Genomic DNA, 17,554 nt, shown 5'->3' on the forward strand with positions numbered 1-17,554 from the left:
AAATCCAGATGACTGTGAATTTGACATACCTCATATTAAATTGGAAAATGAGGATGTTCTTAAAAATTGGGATAAATTGTTGAGTTACCTTCCAGAGGAAAAACAAACTGACCTGAAAGAGTTATTGATATCACATGGGCAAGTTTGTAGAAATAAATTGGGAAGTACTAAAATGGCTATCCATGATGTAGATGTGGGAAATGCTGAGGCACAGAAGCAGGATAGCGCTCTCACTGAAATCGTGAAAGGGAAGTTTCCAGCCCCATACGAGAGGTTAAGAAATACGATAACCACACATGACGGTGTGGTGTTGAAAGACACCCTTTATGTAGTTCCGAAGTAGGATAGGAACCAATTAATCTGTTTATTCCATGATGGTCATGGACACCAAGGAATCAATCCCACTGCAGCCCACCTCAAACAGCTTTGTTGGTGGCCAAATCTCAAAGAGGATGTATCCCATTACATTTTTAATTGCCTCATCTGCGCTCAGAACAACCCAGATAGATATGCCAAAAAGGCACACCTCAGCCACACTTGACCCGTTAACGGTCCCTGGACTAACCTCCAGATCGATTTTATAGGTCCATTGCCCCCTTGCAGGAATGGCTATAAATATGTTCTGGTCGTCATAGACCTTTTACAAAGTGGGTGGAAACATTTCCAGCCCGCACCAACACCGCGAAAACCACTGCCAAAATCCTAACCCACCACATCTTTACAAGATGGGGAATCCCCCGCAGTATTGAATCGGACCTAGGTTCTCACTTTACAGGACGGGTCATGCAGAACGTCCTCACGATATTTGGCATAACCCAAAAATTTCACATTGCGTACCACCCACAGTCGAGTGGTATAGTGGAGCGCATGAATCGGACCCTAAAAACCACCCTTAGAAAAATGGTCCAGCAGAACAACACCACTTGGGATTCTGTCCCCCCGTTTGCGCTGATGTTTTTGCGTAACACTGTTTCCACCTCCACAGGTTACACCCCACACACCCTCATGACCGGACGCCCCATGAAAGGGACAGAGTACTTGTTGGGTTTAGACCTGACCAGCCCTGAAGTTATGGCCCTCACCCACGAGAAAGCCGTTGAGCAATTGCTTGCAAATGTAAAAACGGCTGTTAGCAGCCGCTGTTAAACTGGGCACTAAAAGAAAACAGAGCAAGGCCTGTTTTGATAAGGCAGTACATGCAACGGAGAATAATATAGGACAACAAGTGATGTTGTCTGTGTATAACCCCAGCACATTTCTGTCTCCGAAATACTCGGGTCCGTACTCCATTACGGATAAAGTAAGCCCATCGGTATATAAAATCAAATACCCAAATGGTAAGACTGCTTGGTTTCACATAAACCAGTTAAAGGCTGATGGAGTACAGTCAAACCACGCCCACCACGTCATGCTTGATGCAGCAGACCACACCCCGCCCACAGCCAACGTGACCACACCAACCCCCACCACGTCCAGCCCAGACACGGACTCGCCCCCGACTCCACCCCCGAAATTTACACTCCGCCCCGGAACGCCCACAGACTGCAGCAGCAGAGACAGCGACTGTGACTCTGACGATAGCCACAGCACGCCTCCCTACTATCCTGGACCCACACCCAGTGACTCCGAGTTCGACTCCAGTGATCCCTTCCTGATCACTTTCTTAAACAAACCACACCACCGACCACCGAACCATACGGACGACCCCGACTTTGTCCCCACATAACTTGACGAAACCCATTGGCACCGCGACAACCCCTACAGACTCGTCCGCAATGACGAAAGCAACCCCAACTCATACCACGCAGCCCTCTCAACATTAATTCACTCCAGAATTTGGCACCCGGAAGAAGGGGACGACCTCGAGTCAGACCCCCAATCCGCCAACCCCTTTGCGACCCTGTTCGCAACAGAGAATTGAGGTGTCCACATGATGATTTAAAGGGAACACTTGGGGAAAAGTGTTGTCCTTCCTGATGGAACCTGCAGGATGTTTTATGGTGATTGTGTGTTTGTTTAAGTGTTGTTCGTCCGACAGGAGAATTTTTCTCACCGTCACACACCCATTCACCTGACACCTTTTACTCTTTCCAACGGACGCTTGTTCAGCGGTACCAACTTGTCCACAGATATCTGGTCAACAGACCAGACGCTTGTTCAGCGGAACTAGCTTATCTGCAGATACCTGGTCAGCAGACCTGACGCCTGTTCAGTGGAACTAGCTTGTCTGCAGACACTTTAGCTGATACCTGTTCGGGTACCAGACGCCCGTTCTGATTCGAGGGTAGAAGCACAGCACTAGCTTTTCAGCTGGTACTGGTTCAAGTGCCAGATGCCCGATCTGATTTGACGGTAGAATCACAGCAGCAACCCTACCATGATGACTACATTTTTGCCCGTTCTTGTCGGTTGCTCAGGCAGTGGAGAAACGGCTGGTCAAAAACGCTTGGGTAGGGGACATACGGTGTTGGTAGCCGTCCTACACGGGGACTCCATCCAAATCTTACCCGTCGCGGCCCATAGGCACCTCATTCGACCTTTTCCTTTCAAAACAGTTTTATTTATTTAGGCGACCATTGGGTTGCTGCCTCATGCTATTTACATCCAGGAACATTTGGATGATAAACTTAGCACTGGTCCACCATTGGGAAGTGTGCCGTGTCCTAACATTTGTTTTGAAAAAAAAAATGAGGGAGTCACATAGAGTGACCAATTATAAGGGAATAATTGGCCCCAAGAAGGACAGACACACTAACATACAGGATATTATACCAGGGTAGTTACAGATAGTATGCTTGTTTTACAGAGCTCCAGAATCTCCAGGACCGAAGAAAAACAGAACACAAAGAAAGAAAAAGAAAGAGGACAGCCATGAGGACTTCTTTCATCGTGATCAAACTTTTTATGGTGAACATTTGGTTGCGCGGGAACGCGGACCCCATTACTCCAAACCCTCCTGCCGTTAATGTTTCACTGCCCCGCAGTACCGAGGGCCCAGTCACCAGCCACGCTGCATTATCCTGGTGTGCCAAGTTCATAACTTGGTACTCCCTGTCTTACGTAATTGAAGCACTGTTAGCGTTGGCAATACTCTGCTGTGCAGTGCAGACTATGCGCCTCCGCAAATGGAGAAGGAGAGCGTACCACGCTCGAACCCCAGTATATCGGATCCGATCCCCTATATTCGGGTATGACCAGACCCCAGACCCCCGCGACCTATAAAACCACAATAATAAAACATGCACTTGCGTTTTTCTGTAAATAAAAATGTACAAAACCCCAATAACAGAAAATGTATGATCCTGCACTTGACTGCCAAGCCAGGAAAGAGTATATTGAATGTTGTAATTGTTGTTGTATGTTTAGAGAGATAGGATGATGCAAGGTTTGATGAGTGTATTTAGGTAAAATTAGAGGTTCCAAGTTTTTATTTTGTAGATACATGCCCCTGCCTGACATAGCGCTCTCAAGAATTGTTCAGGTAAATTTTTGTGCATAGCTAGGGTCAGAGTAGTGGCCATGTAGGAGGTCAGGGAACGGAAAGGACAAAATTTATGTGATCCTTCACGCTTCGCGTTAGGATCACAAGGAGGGTCTGTAGCCACCTAAAATGGCTGATTCCCGATTAATTTGGCCAAAACCCGATATAAAATGGCTAACCGAAAAGGCTGATGGGAAAAGCAGCCAACAGGACACAAACGGACAGCTGCAGACAGAATAGCGTATTCGGCTCTGGGGAAGTAGGCCCAGATCGATACCTGCGACTATTAGCAGCACATCAACACAGACATCTCCAGTTTAATCGGCTATCCCCGGGAACAATTGCAACATATTAGCAATTGAATGCCGGGCCAGACCTCTCGGCGCCTGCAGTGGCCGAAACAAAGACAGGTGAACGACCACCCCTCGATCGAGGGATCGCCCCATTATTGGAGCATATCGAACCCAGTGATTGGGAACAAGTCCAATCACTTGGGACTCAGGGTCAAGGGCCATGCCGAGAGGCGGGAAGCCCCTGGGCCCTATAAATTTAGGGGCCAAGTCCAGATCTCTCTTTCTCCCTTCTTCTCCTGCTCGCAACCTTCGCAAGAACATCGACCAGAAATCGTACGTTTGACTCCAGCGATCGCTACCCGATAGAGACTCCTAGCCATCGACCCGTATCAGCCTTTTGAATCCCGCAGGCCAGATCCAATTCGATAAACCATTTGTTTCCCTGACCTGGTGGGCCATCCCCAGAAGTTAAGTATTGGCCAGTAGTGGTAGGTAGTGATATAGAAAGTAGGATTATTGTGTAAGTATTTATTGCTGTACATAATAAATGACCGTTGATTTCAATCTTACTAAGCGGTGTGCTGACTTATTAATCATAACTCGAGCTTGAACCACGTGGCGGTATCCGAAAGATACCTGGCGACTCGTGAGCAAAGGTGACATAATCAGAGCTAATAAAACTAAGGCTAATAAGAGCAACAGTTTGAATAAATGTAGATTTGTAGTTGATTTCAACTGGAATCTGTGGTTAAAACATAATTTCACAAAATGGTCCCTTTAAGGAAACATGAGTAATAAGTGGACATCAGGCAGCCACTGTACCTGGATAGCCACGCATCGTGATATCACACCTTAAATAAACAGCTGAGGCATTGAAGTGGCGAGGAATGGCAATAAAGTTATTTTTATCTACCTTGAAATGGTTGAATTAAGTGAAACATCATTGTTTGTGATGGCATGTGGGCTGACCTGATGCCCAATACTGTTTTGAGTGTGGATCAGAACCAACCTACTTTTCAGAAAATAACAGCGAGGGGTGATATTGTTGAAACAATTACAAAAGTGTTGCCAACCCTCTTCTGGGAAAATAATGAGGCAGCACGATGGCACAGTGGTTAGCACTGTACCTCACAGCTCCAGGGACCCGGGTTCTATTGGGTGACTGTGTGGAGTTTGCATGTTCTCCTCATGGCTGTGTGGGTTTCCTCCGGGTTCTCCGGTTCCATCCTACAGTCCAAAGATGTGCAGGTTAGGTGGATTTGCCATGCTAAATTGCCACTTAGTGCCAAAGGTTAATTGGGATTACAGTGTTACAGGGTTAGGGTGGGGTGTGGGCCCCTGTGGGGTGCTCTTTCAGAGGATCGGTGCAGAATCCATGGGCCGAATGGTCTTCTTATGCACTGTAGGTATTCTATGATTCTGTGATTCTATGTAATGTGTAATGTGTAGGGATGACAAACATCAAATCCATGAGCAAATGATCAAATTGTGCAATGCTACAACTATGCGATTCGCATTGCCATCATTGGTTTGATTCCTCCTTCTCTGCCCAAAGTTAGCTGCTTGAAGGCAAATCTGTCCTTTTTCTCAAAATTTCCTGTTGGGAACAAAAAACAATATTCAGAAAATAAAGATATAAATAAGAAATTGATGTTGAGACATGATGCGATAATAGTTAAAATCAAATAGAAAAAGACACGGGAAAATTCCTCTGTGCAATCGAAAGAACAAACCACAAGACCTTCTTATAAAAAAATACATTACAATCTCACCATACCTGATGCACAGAGGAAATCTGCTCCTATCGTAAGAAAAAACATGAACTCTGTTAACATTTATGATTAAAAGGAATCCTGTCCAATATAAATATTTTAAACACAACCAAATTGTGTATCATTTGTCAGCATTTTTTGATGTACCATTGGCTGTCATTGAATAATAGCCTAAGGATTTCATTCACACAATTCTACTTGATTTTACTCAATGTTACCCTGGACACTTTAGCCTAAAATATGAAGGAGTTCAGGGGTTATATTGTTAGTGCAAGAAATTGCTATATGCATTAAAGAATTGATATGAGTAATAATAAAGATGTTCCAGTTGATAGCAGCACATGGCAAGGGGAAAACCAGTAGGCAAGGGATTAAAATGTTGAACCTTGAAGAAAAGTCACCCACACTCAGGATAATTCAATCATCCTACAGGGCATTAGAATAAGAATGGGGACCCACGTCACAGAAACCATGGCTCCAGCCTGTCTGTAGGAGAATTAATTGCCCAGCCCAGAGCAGGGAATAAAAACACATTAACACCCATCAAGGAGTTCAGGTTAAGGGGAATATTTTGAACAAGATCCGGGAGATTGTAAAGATGCATTGTATTAGTAAATCGTTTTCCCATTAAGGGGCCCAGAAAGATATGCCTACTGATCACCTTGTATTGTTTGGAATAAATCAATGACGTCAATGCCTGCTTGTAACTCTGAAAGAACTTTAAACATGTATGCATGTAACCCTGAACATGATCAAAGCTGACTTTTGCGAGCTAAGGGTGGCAGCAGAATCTGTCTCTCCTGTGTGCACACAGCAATTTCGAATAAACGCAACTTTTACAACTCCACGTGGTCGAGAAAAGACTGAGTATTCCTTCCCTCCAACAATATTGACTGCACAGACTGCTTTGAAAGATGGGCTGTATTGCTAAAGGATTTGTACCCGAGCTTAACCTCTTGAATAAAAGCTTTCCCTAGTGAGGGGCAGTCAGTACAAAGTTATTCAGAAGAAATAAGTGAGAAAGAAAATTGCACTTTTTCTCCTATCGCTGTAACTTCAAGACATTTCAAATACCCAAAATACAAACCAGTTAACAAGCACCTTGTTAAGGTGAATATTGAAAATATAAGACAATCAGAAACACTGTCAGATGGAGAAGATGTATTTTATGAGTAGACAGTCCCTAAATGAAGTAAGTGGAAGTTCTAATGCCGTATATTGTACTCTATGCTTTAGTGCATGGAATAGACCTTCTCATCATGTGTCTCATACAATTCTTGATTTTGCAGTTCCCTTCGTCTCTGTCTTTGATACAACCTTTCTTTCTCTCCCTACATCTTTTAAAACTTTCTGAGGCCTCACCTTTTGATCAAGCGATTGATTTCACTTACTAATCTCTCCATAGCTTACTATCTATTGCCTTATCTTTCTCTCACACTCTGTGTAAAATATCGTGGGGCATTTTTATCTTAAAACTGTTATTGAGGCATTGTTAGGGACAGTTTTGGCATGTTTCATATGTGTTTTATTCTAGAAAGCCAGTGGGTGAAGGATGCTATTCGAGTCAATCTTTACTCAGCCTTGTATCTATTTACATATACCCCCAAGCTCAATCACATGGTTAGGGCGGAATCTTATGTCCTTCCCCTTTGCAGCTTTAGTGTTGGGAACAACTAATTGGGTGGGAGGGTTGTGGGTGGGGATTATACCACCTTCCTGCCTCCACTCAGTCAAGTCAGGGTGAAAAAGCTTGGCCTTCCCCTCCATATATGGCCAATTAATGTCAACATTAGGTCCTCATCCTTCCACTGCTGTATCAACCCAGTCACAAATTGGGAGCTTGCGATGCAGGGAGCGTGGCAAGCTTGAGGGCTCCCAAGGATGACCCATTGTTCAAAGGCACTCAGTGCCTGATCGAGGGACCCCAGCATTGGGTAGGGGCCTATTGAGAGCCACGCCCTGCCATTCTTGCTGATCACTCTCCCCCCCGCACCCATGGCACCCTTCCTGCAACCCCCTTCCCACCATCACTCACCACTTCCCTGGGTCCCTCGTCAATCCAAGGCCTCGGGAGGATGTCGCACCGGCAGCAACCACTGCCTCTCCTGTGACACTGCTGAATACAGTACGAAGTCTTACAACACCAGGTTAAAGTCCAACAGGTTTGTTTCGATGTCACTAGCTTTCGGAGCGCTGCTCCTTCCTCAGGTGAATGAAGAGGTCTGCTCCAGAAACACATATATAGACAAATTCAAAGATGCCAAACAATGCTAGGAATGCAAGCATTAGCAGGTGATTAAATCTTTACAGATCCAGAGATGGGGTAACCCCAGGTTAAAGAGGTGTGAATTGTCTCAAGCCAGGACAGTTGGTAGGATTTCGCAGGCCAGATGGTGGGGGATGAATGTAATGTGACATGAATCCCAGGTCCCGGTTGAGGCCGCACTCATGTGTGCGGAACTTGGCTATAAGTTTCTGCTCGGCGATTCTGCGTTGTCGCGGGTCCTGAAGGCCGCCTTGGAGAACGCTTACCCGGAGATCAGAGGTTGAATGCCCTTGACTGCTGAAGTGTTCCCCGACTGGAAGGGAACATTCCTGCCTGGTGATTGTTGCGCGATGTCCGTTCATTCGTTGTCGCAGCATCTGCATGGTCTCGCCAATGTACCACGCTTCGGGACATTCTTTCCTGCAGCGTATGAGGTAGACAACGTTGGCCGAGTCGCACGAGTATGTACCGCGTACCTGATGGGTGGTGTTCTCACGTGTAATAGTGGTATCCATGTCGATGATCTGGCACGTCTTGCAGAGATTGCCATGACAGGGTTGTGTGGTGTCGTGGTCACTGTTCTGAAGACTGGGTAGTTTGCTGCAAACAATGGTTCATTTGAGGTTGCGCGGTTGTTTGAAGGCAGGTAGTGGGGGTGTGGGGATGACCTTGGCAAGATGTTCATCGTCATCAATGACGTGTTGAAGGCTGTGAAGAAGATGACGTAGTTTCTCCGCTCTGGGGAAGTACTGGACGACGAAGGGTATTCTGTCGGTTGTGTCCCATGTTTGTCTTCTGAGGAGGTCGGTCCGGTTTTTCGCTGTGGCGCGTTGGAACTGTCGATCGATGAGTCGAGTGCCATATCCCGTTCGTACGAGGGCATCTTTCAACGTCTGTAGATATCTGTTACGCTCCTCCTCGTCTGAGCAGATCCTGTGTATACGGAGCGCTTGTCCATAGGGGATGGCTTCTTTAATGTGTTTAGGGTGGAAGCTGGAGAAGTGGAGCATCATGAGGTTATCCGTGGGTTTGCGGTAAAGCGAAGTGCTGAGGTGACCGTCCTTGATGGAGACGAGTGTGTCCAAGAATGCAACTGATTTTGGAGAGTAGTCCATGGTGAGTCTGATGGTTGGATGGAACTTATTAATGTCATCGTGTAGTCGTTTCAGTGATTCTTCGCCGTGTGTCCAAAGGAAAAAAATGTCATCAATGTATCTGGTGTATAACATCGGTTGAAGGTCCTGTGCGGTGAGTAGGTCTTGTTCAAACTTGTGCATGAAGATGTTGGCGTATTGGGGTGCGAATTTGGTCCCCATGGCTGTTCCATGCGTCTGGATGAAGAACTTGTTGTCGAAGGTGAAGACGTTGTGATCCAGAATGAAGCGGATGAGTTGCAGAATTGCGTCTGGAGATTGGCAGTTGTCGGTGTTGAGTACTGAGGCTGTTGCAGCAATGCCGTCGTCATGGGGGATGCTGGTGTAGAGTGCCGAGACGTCCATTGTGACGAGGAATGTTCCTGGTTCAACTGGTCCATGGGTACTGAGTTTCTGTAGGAAGTCCGTCGTGTCGCGACAGAAGCTGGGTGTACCTTGTACGATGGGTTTCAAGATGCCCTCGATGTAGCCAGAGAGGTTCTCACACAGGGTCCCATTGCCTGAAACGATAGGGCGGCCTGGTGTGTTGACCTTATGTATTTTTGGGAGGCAGCAGAGATCTCCAATGCGGGGAGTACGTGGGATGAGAGCACGTAGGGTGCTCTGAAGACCTGGATCCAAGGTCTTAATCAGTCTGTTAAGTTGGCGGATGTGTTCCTTGGTCGGATCTGCGGGTAACTGTCTGTAGTGTTCTTGGTTGTTCAGTTGTCGGTATACTTCTTTGCAGTAGTCCGTTCTGTTCAGTATGCCAGTGGCCCCCCCTTTGTCTGCTGGTTTGATGACGATGCTGTGGTTGGTCTTGAGAGCGCGGATGGCATTGCGTTGTGCTTGGGTGACGTTCGGGGTTGTCTTGTGAATGCGACTGATGAATCTGGCATCGACGCGACTCCTGACGGCTTGAGCATACATGTCGAGTCTAAGGCAGCGGCCTTCCGGAGGGGTCCAATTCGACATCCCCTATGGACAAGCGCTCCGTATGCACAGGAAGCCATCCCCTATGGACAAGCGCTCCATATACACAGGATCTGTTCAGACGAGGAGGAGCGTAACAGACATCTACAGACGTTGAAAGATGCCCTCGTACGAACGGGATATGGCACTCGACTCATCGATCGACAGTTCCAACGCGCCACAGCGAAAAACCGGACCGACCTCCTCAGAAGACAAACATGGGACACAACCGACAGAATACCCTTCGTCGTCCAGTACTTCCCCAGAGCGGAGAAACTACGTCATCTTCTTCACAGCCTTCAACACGTCATTGATGACGATGAACATCTTGCCAAGGTCATCCCCACACTCCCACTACTTGCCTTCAAACAACCGCGCAACCTCAAACGAACCATTGTTTGCAGCAAACTACCCAGTCTTCAGAACAGTGACCACGACACCACACAACCCTGTCATAGCAATCTCTGCAAGACGTGCCAGATCATCGACATGGATACCACTATTACACGTGAGAACACCACCCACCAGGTACGCGGTACATACTCGTGCGACTCGGCCAACGTTGTCTACCTCATACGCTGCAGGAAAGGTTGTCCCGAAGCGTGGTACATTGGCGAGACCATGCAGACGCTGCGACAACGAATGAATGGACATCGCGCAACAATCACCAGGCAGGAATGTTCCCTTCCAGTCTGGGAACACTTCAGCAGTCAAGGGCATTCAGCCTCTGATCTCCGGGTAAGCGTTCTCCAAGGCGGCCTTCAGGACCCGCGACAACGCAGAATTGCTGAGCAGAAACTTATAGCCAAGTTCCGCACACATGAGTGCGGCCTCAACCGGGACCTGGGATTCATGTCACATTACATTCATCCCCCACCATCTGGCCTGTGAAATCCTACCAACTGTCCTGGCTTGATACAATTCACACCTCTTTAACCTGGGGTTACCCCATCTCTGGATCTGTAAAGATTTAATCACCTGCTAATGCTCGCATTCCTAGCATTGTTTGGCATCTTTGAATTTGTCTATATATGTGTTTCTGGAACAGACCTCTTCATTCACCTGAGGAAGGAGCAGCGCTCCGAAAGCTAGTGACATTGAAACAAACCTGTTGGACTTTAACCTGGTGTTGTAAGACTTCGTACTGTGCTCACCCCAGTCCAACGCCGGCTTCTCCACATCATGACTGCTGAATACAGAAGAGGTGCCAGCAGCTCTCGATGGGCAGAACCTCTCGTCACCAATGTTATAGTGCGAGGTGAAGCAAGAAGGCAATGTTAAATCACAACTGTGATTTATTTAACAAAGAAGAACTTTATATACAGAACAGTACAACTCCAACTCAGGTCTAGTTCCCCCGACTCCCAAGCTTACTCTGGTGATACCCCAACATTCAGGCCTGTGTCTAGGCACCCTATGGACTGAGCTTCGCATGCTCCGTCCCCATAGACCCGGGGTGGGTCTTGTGGCCCATGAAGGATTGCCCCTATTATGATCCCAGACCAGACCACAACAGTCGCTAGGATACTGGGCCAAAACTCCAATATTTTAATTTATTTGTCGGACTGTGCAGAAGGAATGATTCGCTCTAGGTTGATTGCATATACAAATAGGGTTTTGGTATTTCTAAATCAAAACTTTATCATAAATACAATATTAACGTTTTGATTTCACACCTGGAAAGAACATCTCTTAACATTACTACTTAATTTCATACAGCTCACAATCCAGCTTCAAAATCAAAGTTAGAGCTCCTTCAGACTCTGGCTTAATATCTTCAAAAAAGCTGCTCCAACTGGGTTGTTTCAGCCTCTTCCTTGTCTTCAGACAAGACTCCTCTGCTTTTAAAATATTATTACTCTTTTTTTCAACTCTTCTACTGGGAAAGAAAGCTGTCTTTACTTGTGGTCTAGAAAACACAAGGGTTGAAGATCAGCCTTCAATTCCAAAAGCCTTTCTCCAAAACTCTGTCTCTCTAATGTTTTCAAAATGTTTCCCTGCCTTCCTTGGCTCCCCAAGCTAAAAAACAAATTAACTTTCCAGGGACTGAAAGCACATTAGATCTCCCGGGACTTCCCTAATCAAACCACTAATCATTAGCCCAGATTGAAAAACACATTCCTTCATCAATTTCACTTGCTGACTGCTAAAACCACCCAGGCCCTGTATAATAATAATCTTTATTGTCACAAGTAGGCTTACATTAACAGTACAATTAAGTTACTGTGAAAAGCCCCTAGTCACCACAATCCAGCACCTGTGCGTGTACACAGAGAGAGAATTCAGAATGTCCAATTCACCTAACAGCATGGCTTTCGGGACTTGTGGGAGGAAACTGGAGCACCCTGAGGAAACCCATGCAGACACAGGGAGAACGTGCAGACTCCACACAGACAGTGACCCAGGCTGGGAATCGAACCTGAGACTCTGGTGCTGTGAAGCAACAGTGCTACCCACTGTGCTACCGTGCTGTAGAATATAGTTTTTTTCTTTAAAAAACATGACCATTGCAACCAAACACATTCTGGCCATAGGCTTTTAACCCTTAAATTTCCCAATACATTATAATCCCATTTTCCTAAAATGTTCTCACCATCACACCCCTTAAAGGGGCCACGTTACCACAATACTCTTTTTGTATAAAAGTGAATAAAATGGGCTAATTAATCAAATTATCAAGTTAAGTTAAATTGATGGTCCCTTAAAGGGCCCTGTAACAGACAAAATCTTAACCGAAACGTAACTAATCAAATTAAAATATTTGTTTATTTCTTTTTATATGTTCGCAAATAAAACCCGAATTAATGTGCTCCACCTGCATGGACGAGTGGACAATTAACAACCTGTTCTCCAGTGCATTGGCAGGGATGGTAATGGCATGTCACTAACTTCGTATGAGTGCATTTGGAACAATGGAATTTGTTGTCTCATTGAGTGCGTGGTGCAATGTGACTTGATAATGGATGTGAGTGCATTTAAGATACTGTTAATGGTATGTCTCAGTACATTGAGATTCAACAGTGTTTTGATAAAGCGGCAATAGAACTTTTCATTTGGTGCTTGTGGGGTTTCAGATGGGATGGGATTGTGGTAGCCACAATCTCATGTTGAATAATAATAAAAGCTGAAAACACTGGAAACATCCTGTAGAGCTGGCAGTATCTGTGGAGAGAGTAATAGATTTAATGGGTGGAATTTAATGAGGTGGGTGGGGGCCTAACATCTGCCACCGAAGGCGAGCTACCCCCTCCAACTTGGTATCCAGGAACCCTGAGTGAATTAAGTACCTAATTGGTAGTAGGATCCCTGCCACTGGGGCTCCTGACTGTACTGGGGACGTTTAGTTACTGCTCTTTCCTCTGTTGGGCAGAAATCCTGCCCCACCTGAGAGCATCCTGTCAATCAGCTCTCCTGGTTGCTGTCATACACTTGGGCCTTTGCCAGGGATCATCATTAGAAAGTAAGTGAGGGGGTGATGGGGTTGCAGAGAGGAGGTCATTGTGAGCTTTCATCAGAACTAGGAAAAGCTAGAAATATAATAGGTTTTGAGTAAGTGAAAGGGAGGAGGGTGGGAGAAGAACAGAAGGCGAGGTCTGTATTGGGGGAGGGCAGAAGAGATTAAATGATCAAATGTTTCTTGGTTCAAAGACAAAGGGAGTGATAGTGGGTCAAGTAAAGAAACTAAACATGTGTCTGGATGAGGTGTAAATCACAGGATAGCAGTCATCCAAGTGCAAAGTAATGGAATTAATAAACAAGAGGAAAACTCAACCAGCAAAAAAAAGTTTAGTAAGGAAGGCTGTACCGTGCCCAGTGGAAAGATGAGGCCCTATTCATTAAGCCTGTGTTGAGCTTCATTGGAACCATGTCTAGATTGTTTTATCTCATTTACCTTCACGCTTGAGTGGATTTCAAATAGCCAGCTGTGAAACTAACCGCATTGTTTATAAACATCTAGCTATGGTTGACAGCTCTTGGACCACATCAAAGACAGTTAAGTGCTTCCTACACTGTTTAGCACTGTTTAGGGGCTATTTAGCATAGGGCTAAATCGCTGGCTTTTAAGGCATACCAGCAGCACAGTTCAATTCCCGTACCAGCCTCCCCAAACAGGCGCTGGAATGTGGCGACTAGGGGCTTTTCACAGTAACTTCATTTGAAGCCTACTTGTGACAATAAGCGATTTTCATTTTTCAGAGAAAAAGAGAAAGCGAGAGTTCAGCATTTGCGATCACTTCTGTTCACCACAATGATTTTGATAAAGACCTAGAGGTATTGAAATTCGATGATAGTAGATGCATTTAACTCATTGAAAAATGAATGGAAGCTGCAAAAAAGGAATGAGCTGAAATGTGGCAGGTGGAATTCAGTGGCATGAAACGTGAGGTAAAGCATTTTGGTAAAACATAAATAACAGCAGTAGTTATATCCTAACTGGGTTTTGGTCAAGTGATGTGGAAGAGCAAAGGGATTTGGACATCACACGACAGTAAACACTGCACCTTGGGTTGATGAGACTGTTTTTAAAAAAGTTATTGAAATTCTATACTGTAGCACAAAACATACACAATATAAAAGCCAAGGCACAATAATGAGCCTGTATGCATTCTTAATATGGCCACATTTATTGGGTAGCAATGGACTCCAAACACCATGAAGGACATTTAGCCATTAGTGGGTATGGAATGCAGATTTACTGGGACGAATGTTGCCTAATTTGAGGAAATACAAATATGAAGAAATACATTTATTAAAAATTGCGTATTTAACCATAATAGATTGAAGTGTTTAAAATGAAGAGAAAATGGAAAACATAGAAAAAAGGAGCGGGAATAGGCCATTCAGCCTTTGAGCCTACTCTGCCATTCAACATGATCATGGCTGATCCTCTATCTGAATACCATAATCCAGTGTTCTCTCCATGCCCCTTGACATCTCTAGAGCCTAGAAATCCATCAAGTTCCTTCTTCGATATATTCAGTGATTTGGCCTCCACAGCCTTCTGTGGTAGAGAATTCCATAGATTCACCACCCTCTGAGTGAAGAAATTTTTTCTCATCTCAGCTCTAAATGGCCTTTCCCATATCCTGAGATTTTGACCCCTTGTTCTAGACCCTCCAGCCAGAGGAAACAACATCCCTGCATTCAGTCTGTCCAGCCCTGTCAGAATTCTATGTTTCAACTAGCTCCCCACTCATTATCCTTTGAATACAGCCCAGTCAACCCAATCTATCCTAATACAACAATACTGCCATCCCAGGAATCAGCCTGGTGAACCTTCGAACCTATCTTAGGTAAGGAGACCAAAACTGCACACATTATTCCAGATTTGCTCTCACCGAGACCCTGTACAGCTGCGATAAAACCTTCTTGCTCCTGTACTCAAGTTCTCTCGCAATGGAGGCCAACATATACCATTTGCCTTCCGCGCTGCTTGCTGGAGAGGTTGGACAGAATTGAATGTTTCTAGTAGTTCAGGAGTCTAGAACGTAGGGCCAAAGATAGGTTATAAGCAGAAGTGATTTAAAACAGAAGGTAGGAGAAAATTCTTTGACAGAGTCCTGAGGATGTGGGAATTTATTTCCAGGGTTCATGAAACAGTGATTCTTCAAAATTAGATTGCATGGCTGGATAAAGGAAAGGGTTGAAGGTGCATAGGAACAGGACAGCTAAAAGTGATTAGAATTATTCGCTGACATGAAATTAAATGCCGACGCGGACTATTTATTTTGAATGGCTTGTTTCCGTGTTGTAATTTCTATGTATAATTGCTTTTTCCACTGTTCTTTTCTAGTCTTGTTCTCATTCAGTGGATTTACATCAGTAGTGTTCAGAGAGATGTATGTAAATAAGGTAATTGCGCAAAAAACATGCGTGTGTCTTCATGCGAAGAGCTCACTGAGAATAATTGCTTGCTTCAGGAGAAAGACTTTGGCATTTCTCATCAAACTCTCTCACTTGTCTATCATTATTATTGTTCTCAATATTATGACTGGTGCCATCTGCAATCCCATCACTACATGCCGGTTTTAACTGCATATTCCGAACATTACAGACTTATTTAACTTATTTATGATGCAAGAATAACGAAAATGACTGCCTCGTTCCTGCCTCATTGACACAGGAGAATTAATACTGCCTCCTTTCTGCTCTCCCACTGAGAAAGTGCCACCGTGTGCCCGAGTGTAAAGGATTAGACATCGATCAAGAAGTTGGCTGGTCGAAGCACCATTACCTCTAAGTTATATCTGTCTTGTCGTGTGGTTTGACCATTATCTTCATTATTCCCATGCTCTGGAATGAATGTCTGGAATCGATTATGCAGAGGTGATGGGATTGCAATGTCTTCTTCTGCAGAAGACCTTTTACGTCACGTTAGTTGTGAACTGTGTTATGACAATCTGGGCTAGTGCACTGTCAATTCCAGCCCCACTTGACCTGGAGTCACAGCACAAGTGATTTAACCAATTAATCAGTTCAAGGTTTTTACTGCAGATTCATTCAGGCCTCTGTAGTTTTAGGAATACAGCACTCACAGCCTTTCTGGGGGGAGAGAGTGAGAGTCCTTTGGCAGGATTCTCCATCCCACCAGCCCCTTTTTCCGGTGTGGCGTGCCCCTGCCGGCAGTGGGATTCTCCATTCCTGCAGCCGGCCAATGGGGTTTCTCATTGTGGGCCACCCTACGCCATAGGAAGTGCGCGGGCGTGGGTACGCTGCCGGCGGGGCGATGAATTCTGCCGACGGAGAATGCCGCAGCTTGTCTTTGTGTGCAGGCTGTGATGGTTTTCCTGTAGATTCATGTATTCAGGTTCTCTGCCGCCTCAGGAATACAGAACTCACAGTCTTTCTCGGGAAAGAGAGAGTCCGACTGCAGGATTCTCCCGTCCGCCAGCCGTGTGTTCCTCGTAGGCGCGTCCTCATCATCTGCAGGTTCTCCATTCCGGCCACCTGACAGTGGGAGTCCCCAGTGTTGCTACCTCATGCCGCCGTAAAACCCGCAGGGGTGGGTGCACTACCGTCAGAATGGAGATTCCCGCCCCTGGTCTTTGCATGCAGCCTGTAATGGTTTTCCTGTAGATTCATTCATTCAGGTTCTCTGCAGCTTCAGGAATACAGCACTCGCAGACTTTCTGGAGAGGAAGAAAAAAATATGTCCTCATCTTTCTGCGTCCAGGAGTCAACGTGAAACGCCTTGGGACTCTGAAAACCATTCCACTGGGGCAGGATCCAATCAGCCATGCTACCTGGCCAATTCTTTGCTCCCCAGCCAATTAATCAAACAGAGTCCCAACCCATTTCTCTCTCTGGTGCCAACAAGTCTGGAACTGCTGTTCAAACTAGCAGAAACTAATAGAATGTTTGCTCCTGCAATTTCTGAATTCCTCATTCTCTCTGCTGCATGACTTAAAGATACATGCCCATTAATCACTCAGGATCAAAAATGATAACGGCAAAATAAAAGAAAGGAGAAATAAGGGAATAAACAGGAAGGACCCTTATAACTGAGATGACCAGTCAAAAAATGTCCTCTTTAATACTGCCATTCATGTGCCACAGGTCATCTGCTTCTTCCAGGGAATACAAAAAGTTTTGGACATCTTGAATTCTGATATCCAGTTTTATATAATTGTAATACG

This window comes from Scyliorhinus torazame, chromosome 1 (assembly GCF_047496885.1).
Source record: "Scyliorhinus torazame isolate Kashiwa2021f chromosome 1, sScyTor2.1, whole genome shotgun sequence".
Classification (NCBI taxonomy): Eukaryota; Metazoa; Chordata; class Chondrichthyes; order Carcharhiniformes; family Scyliorhinidae; genus Scyliorhinus; species Scyliorhinus torazame.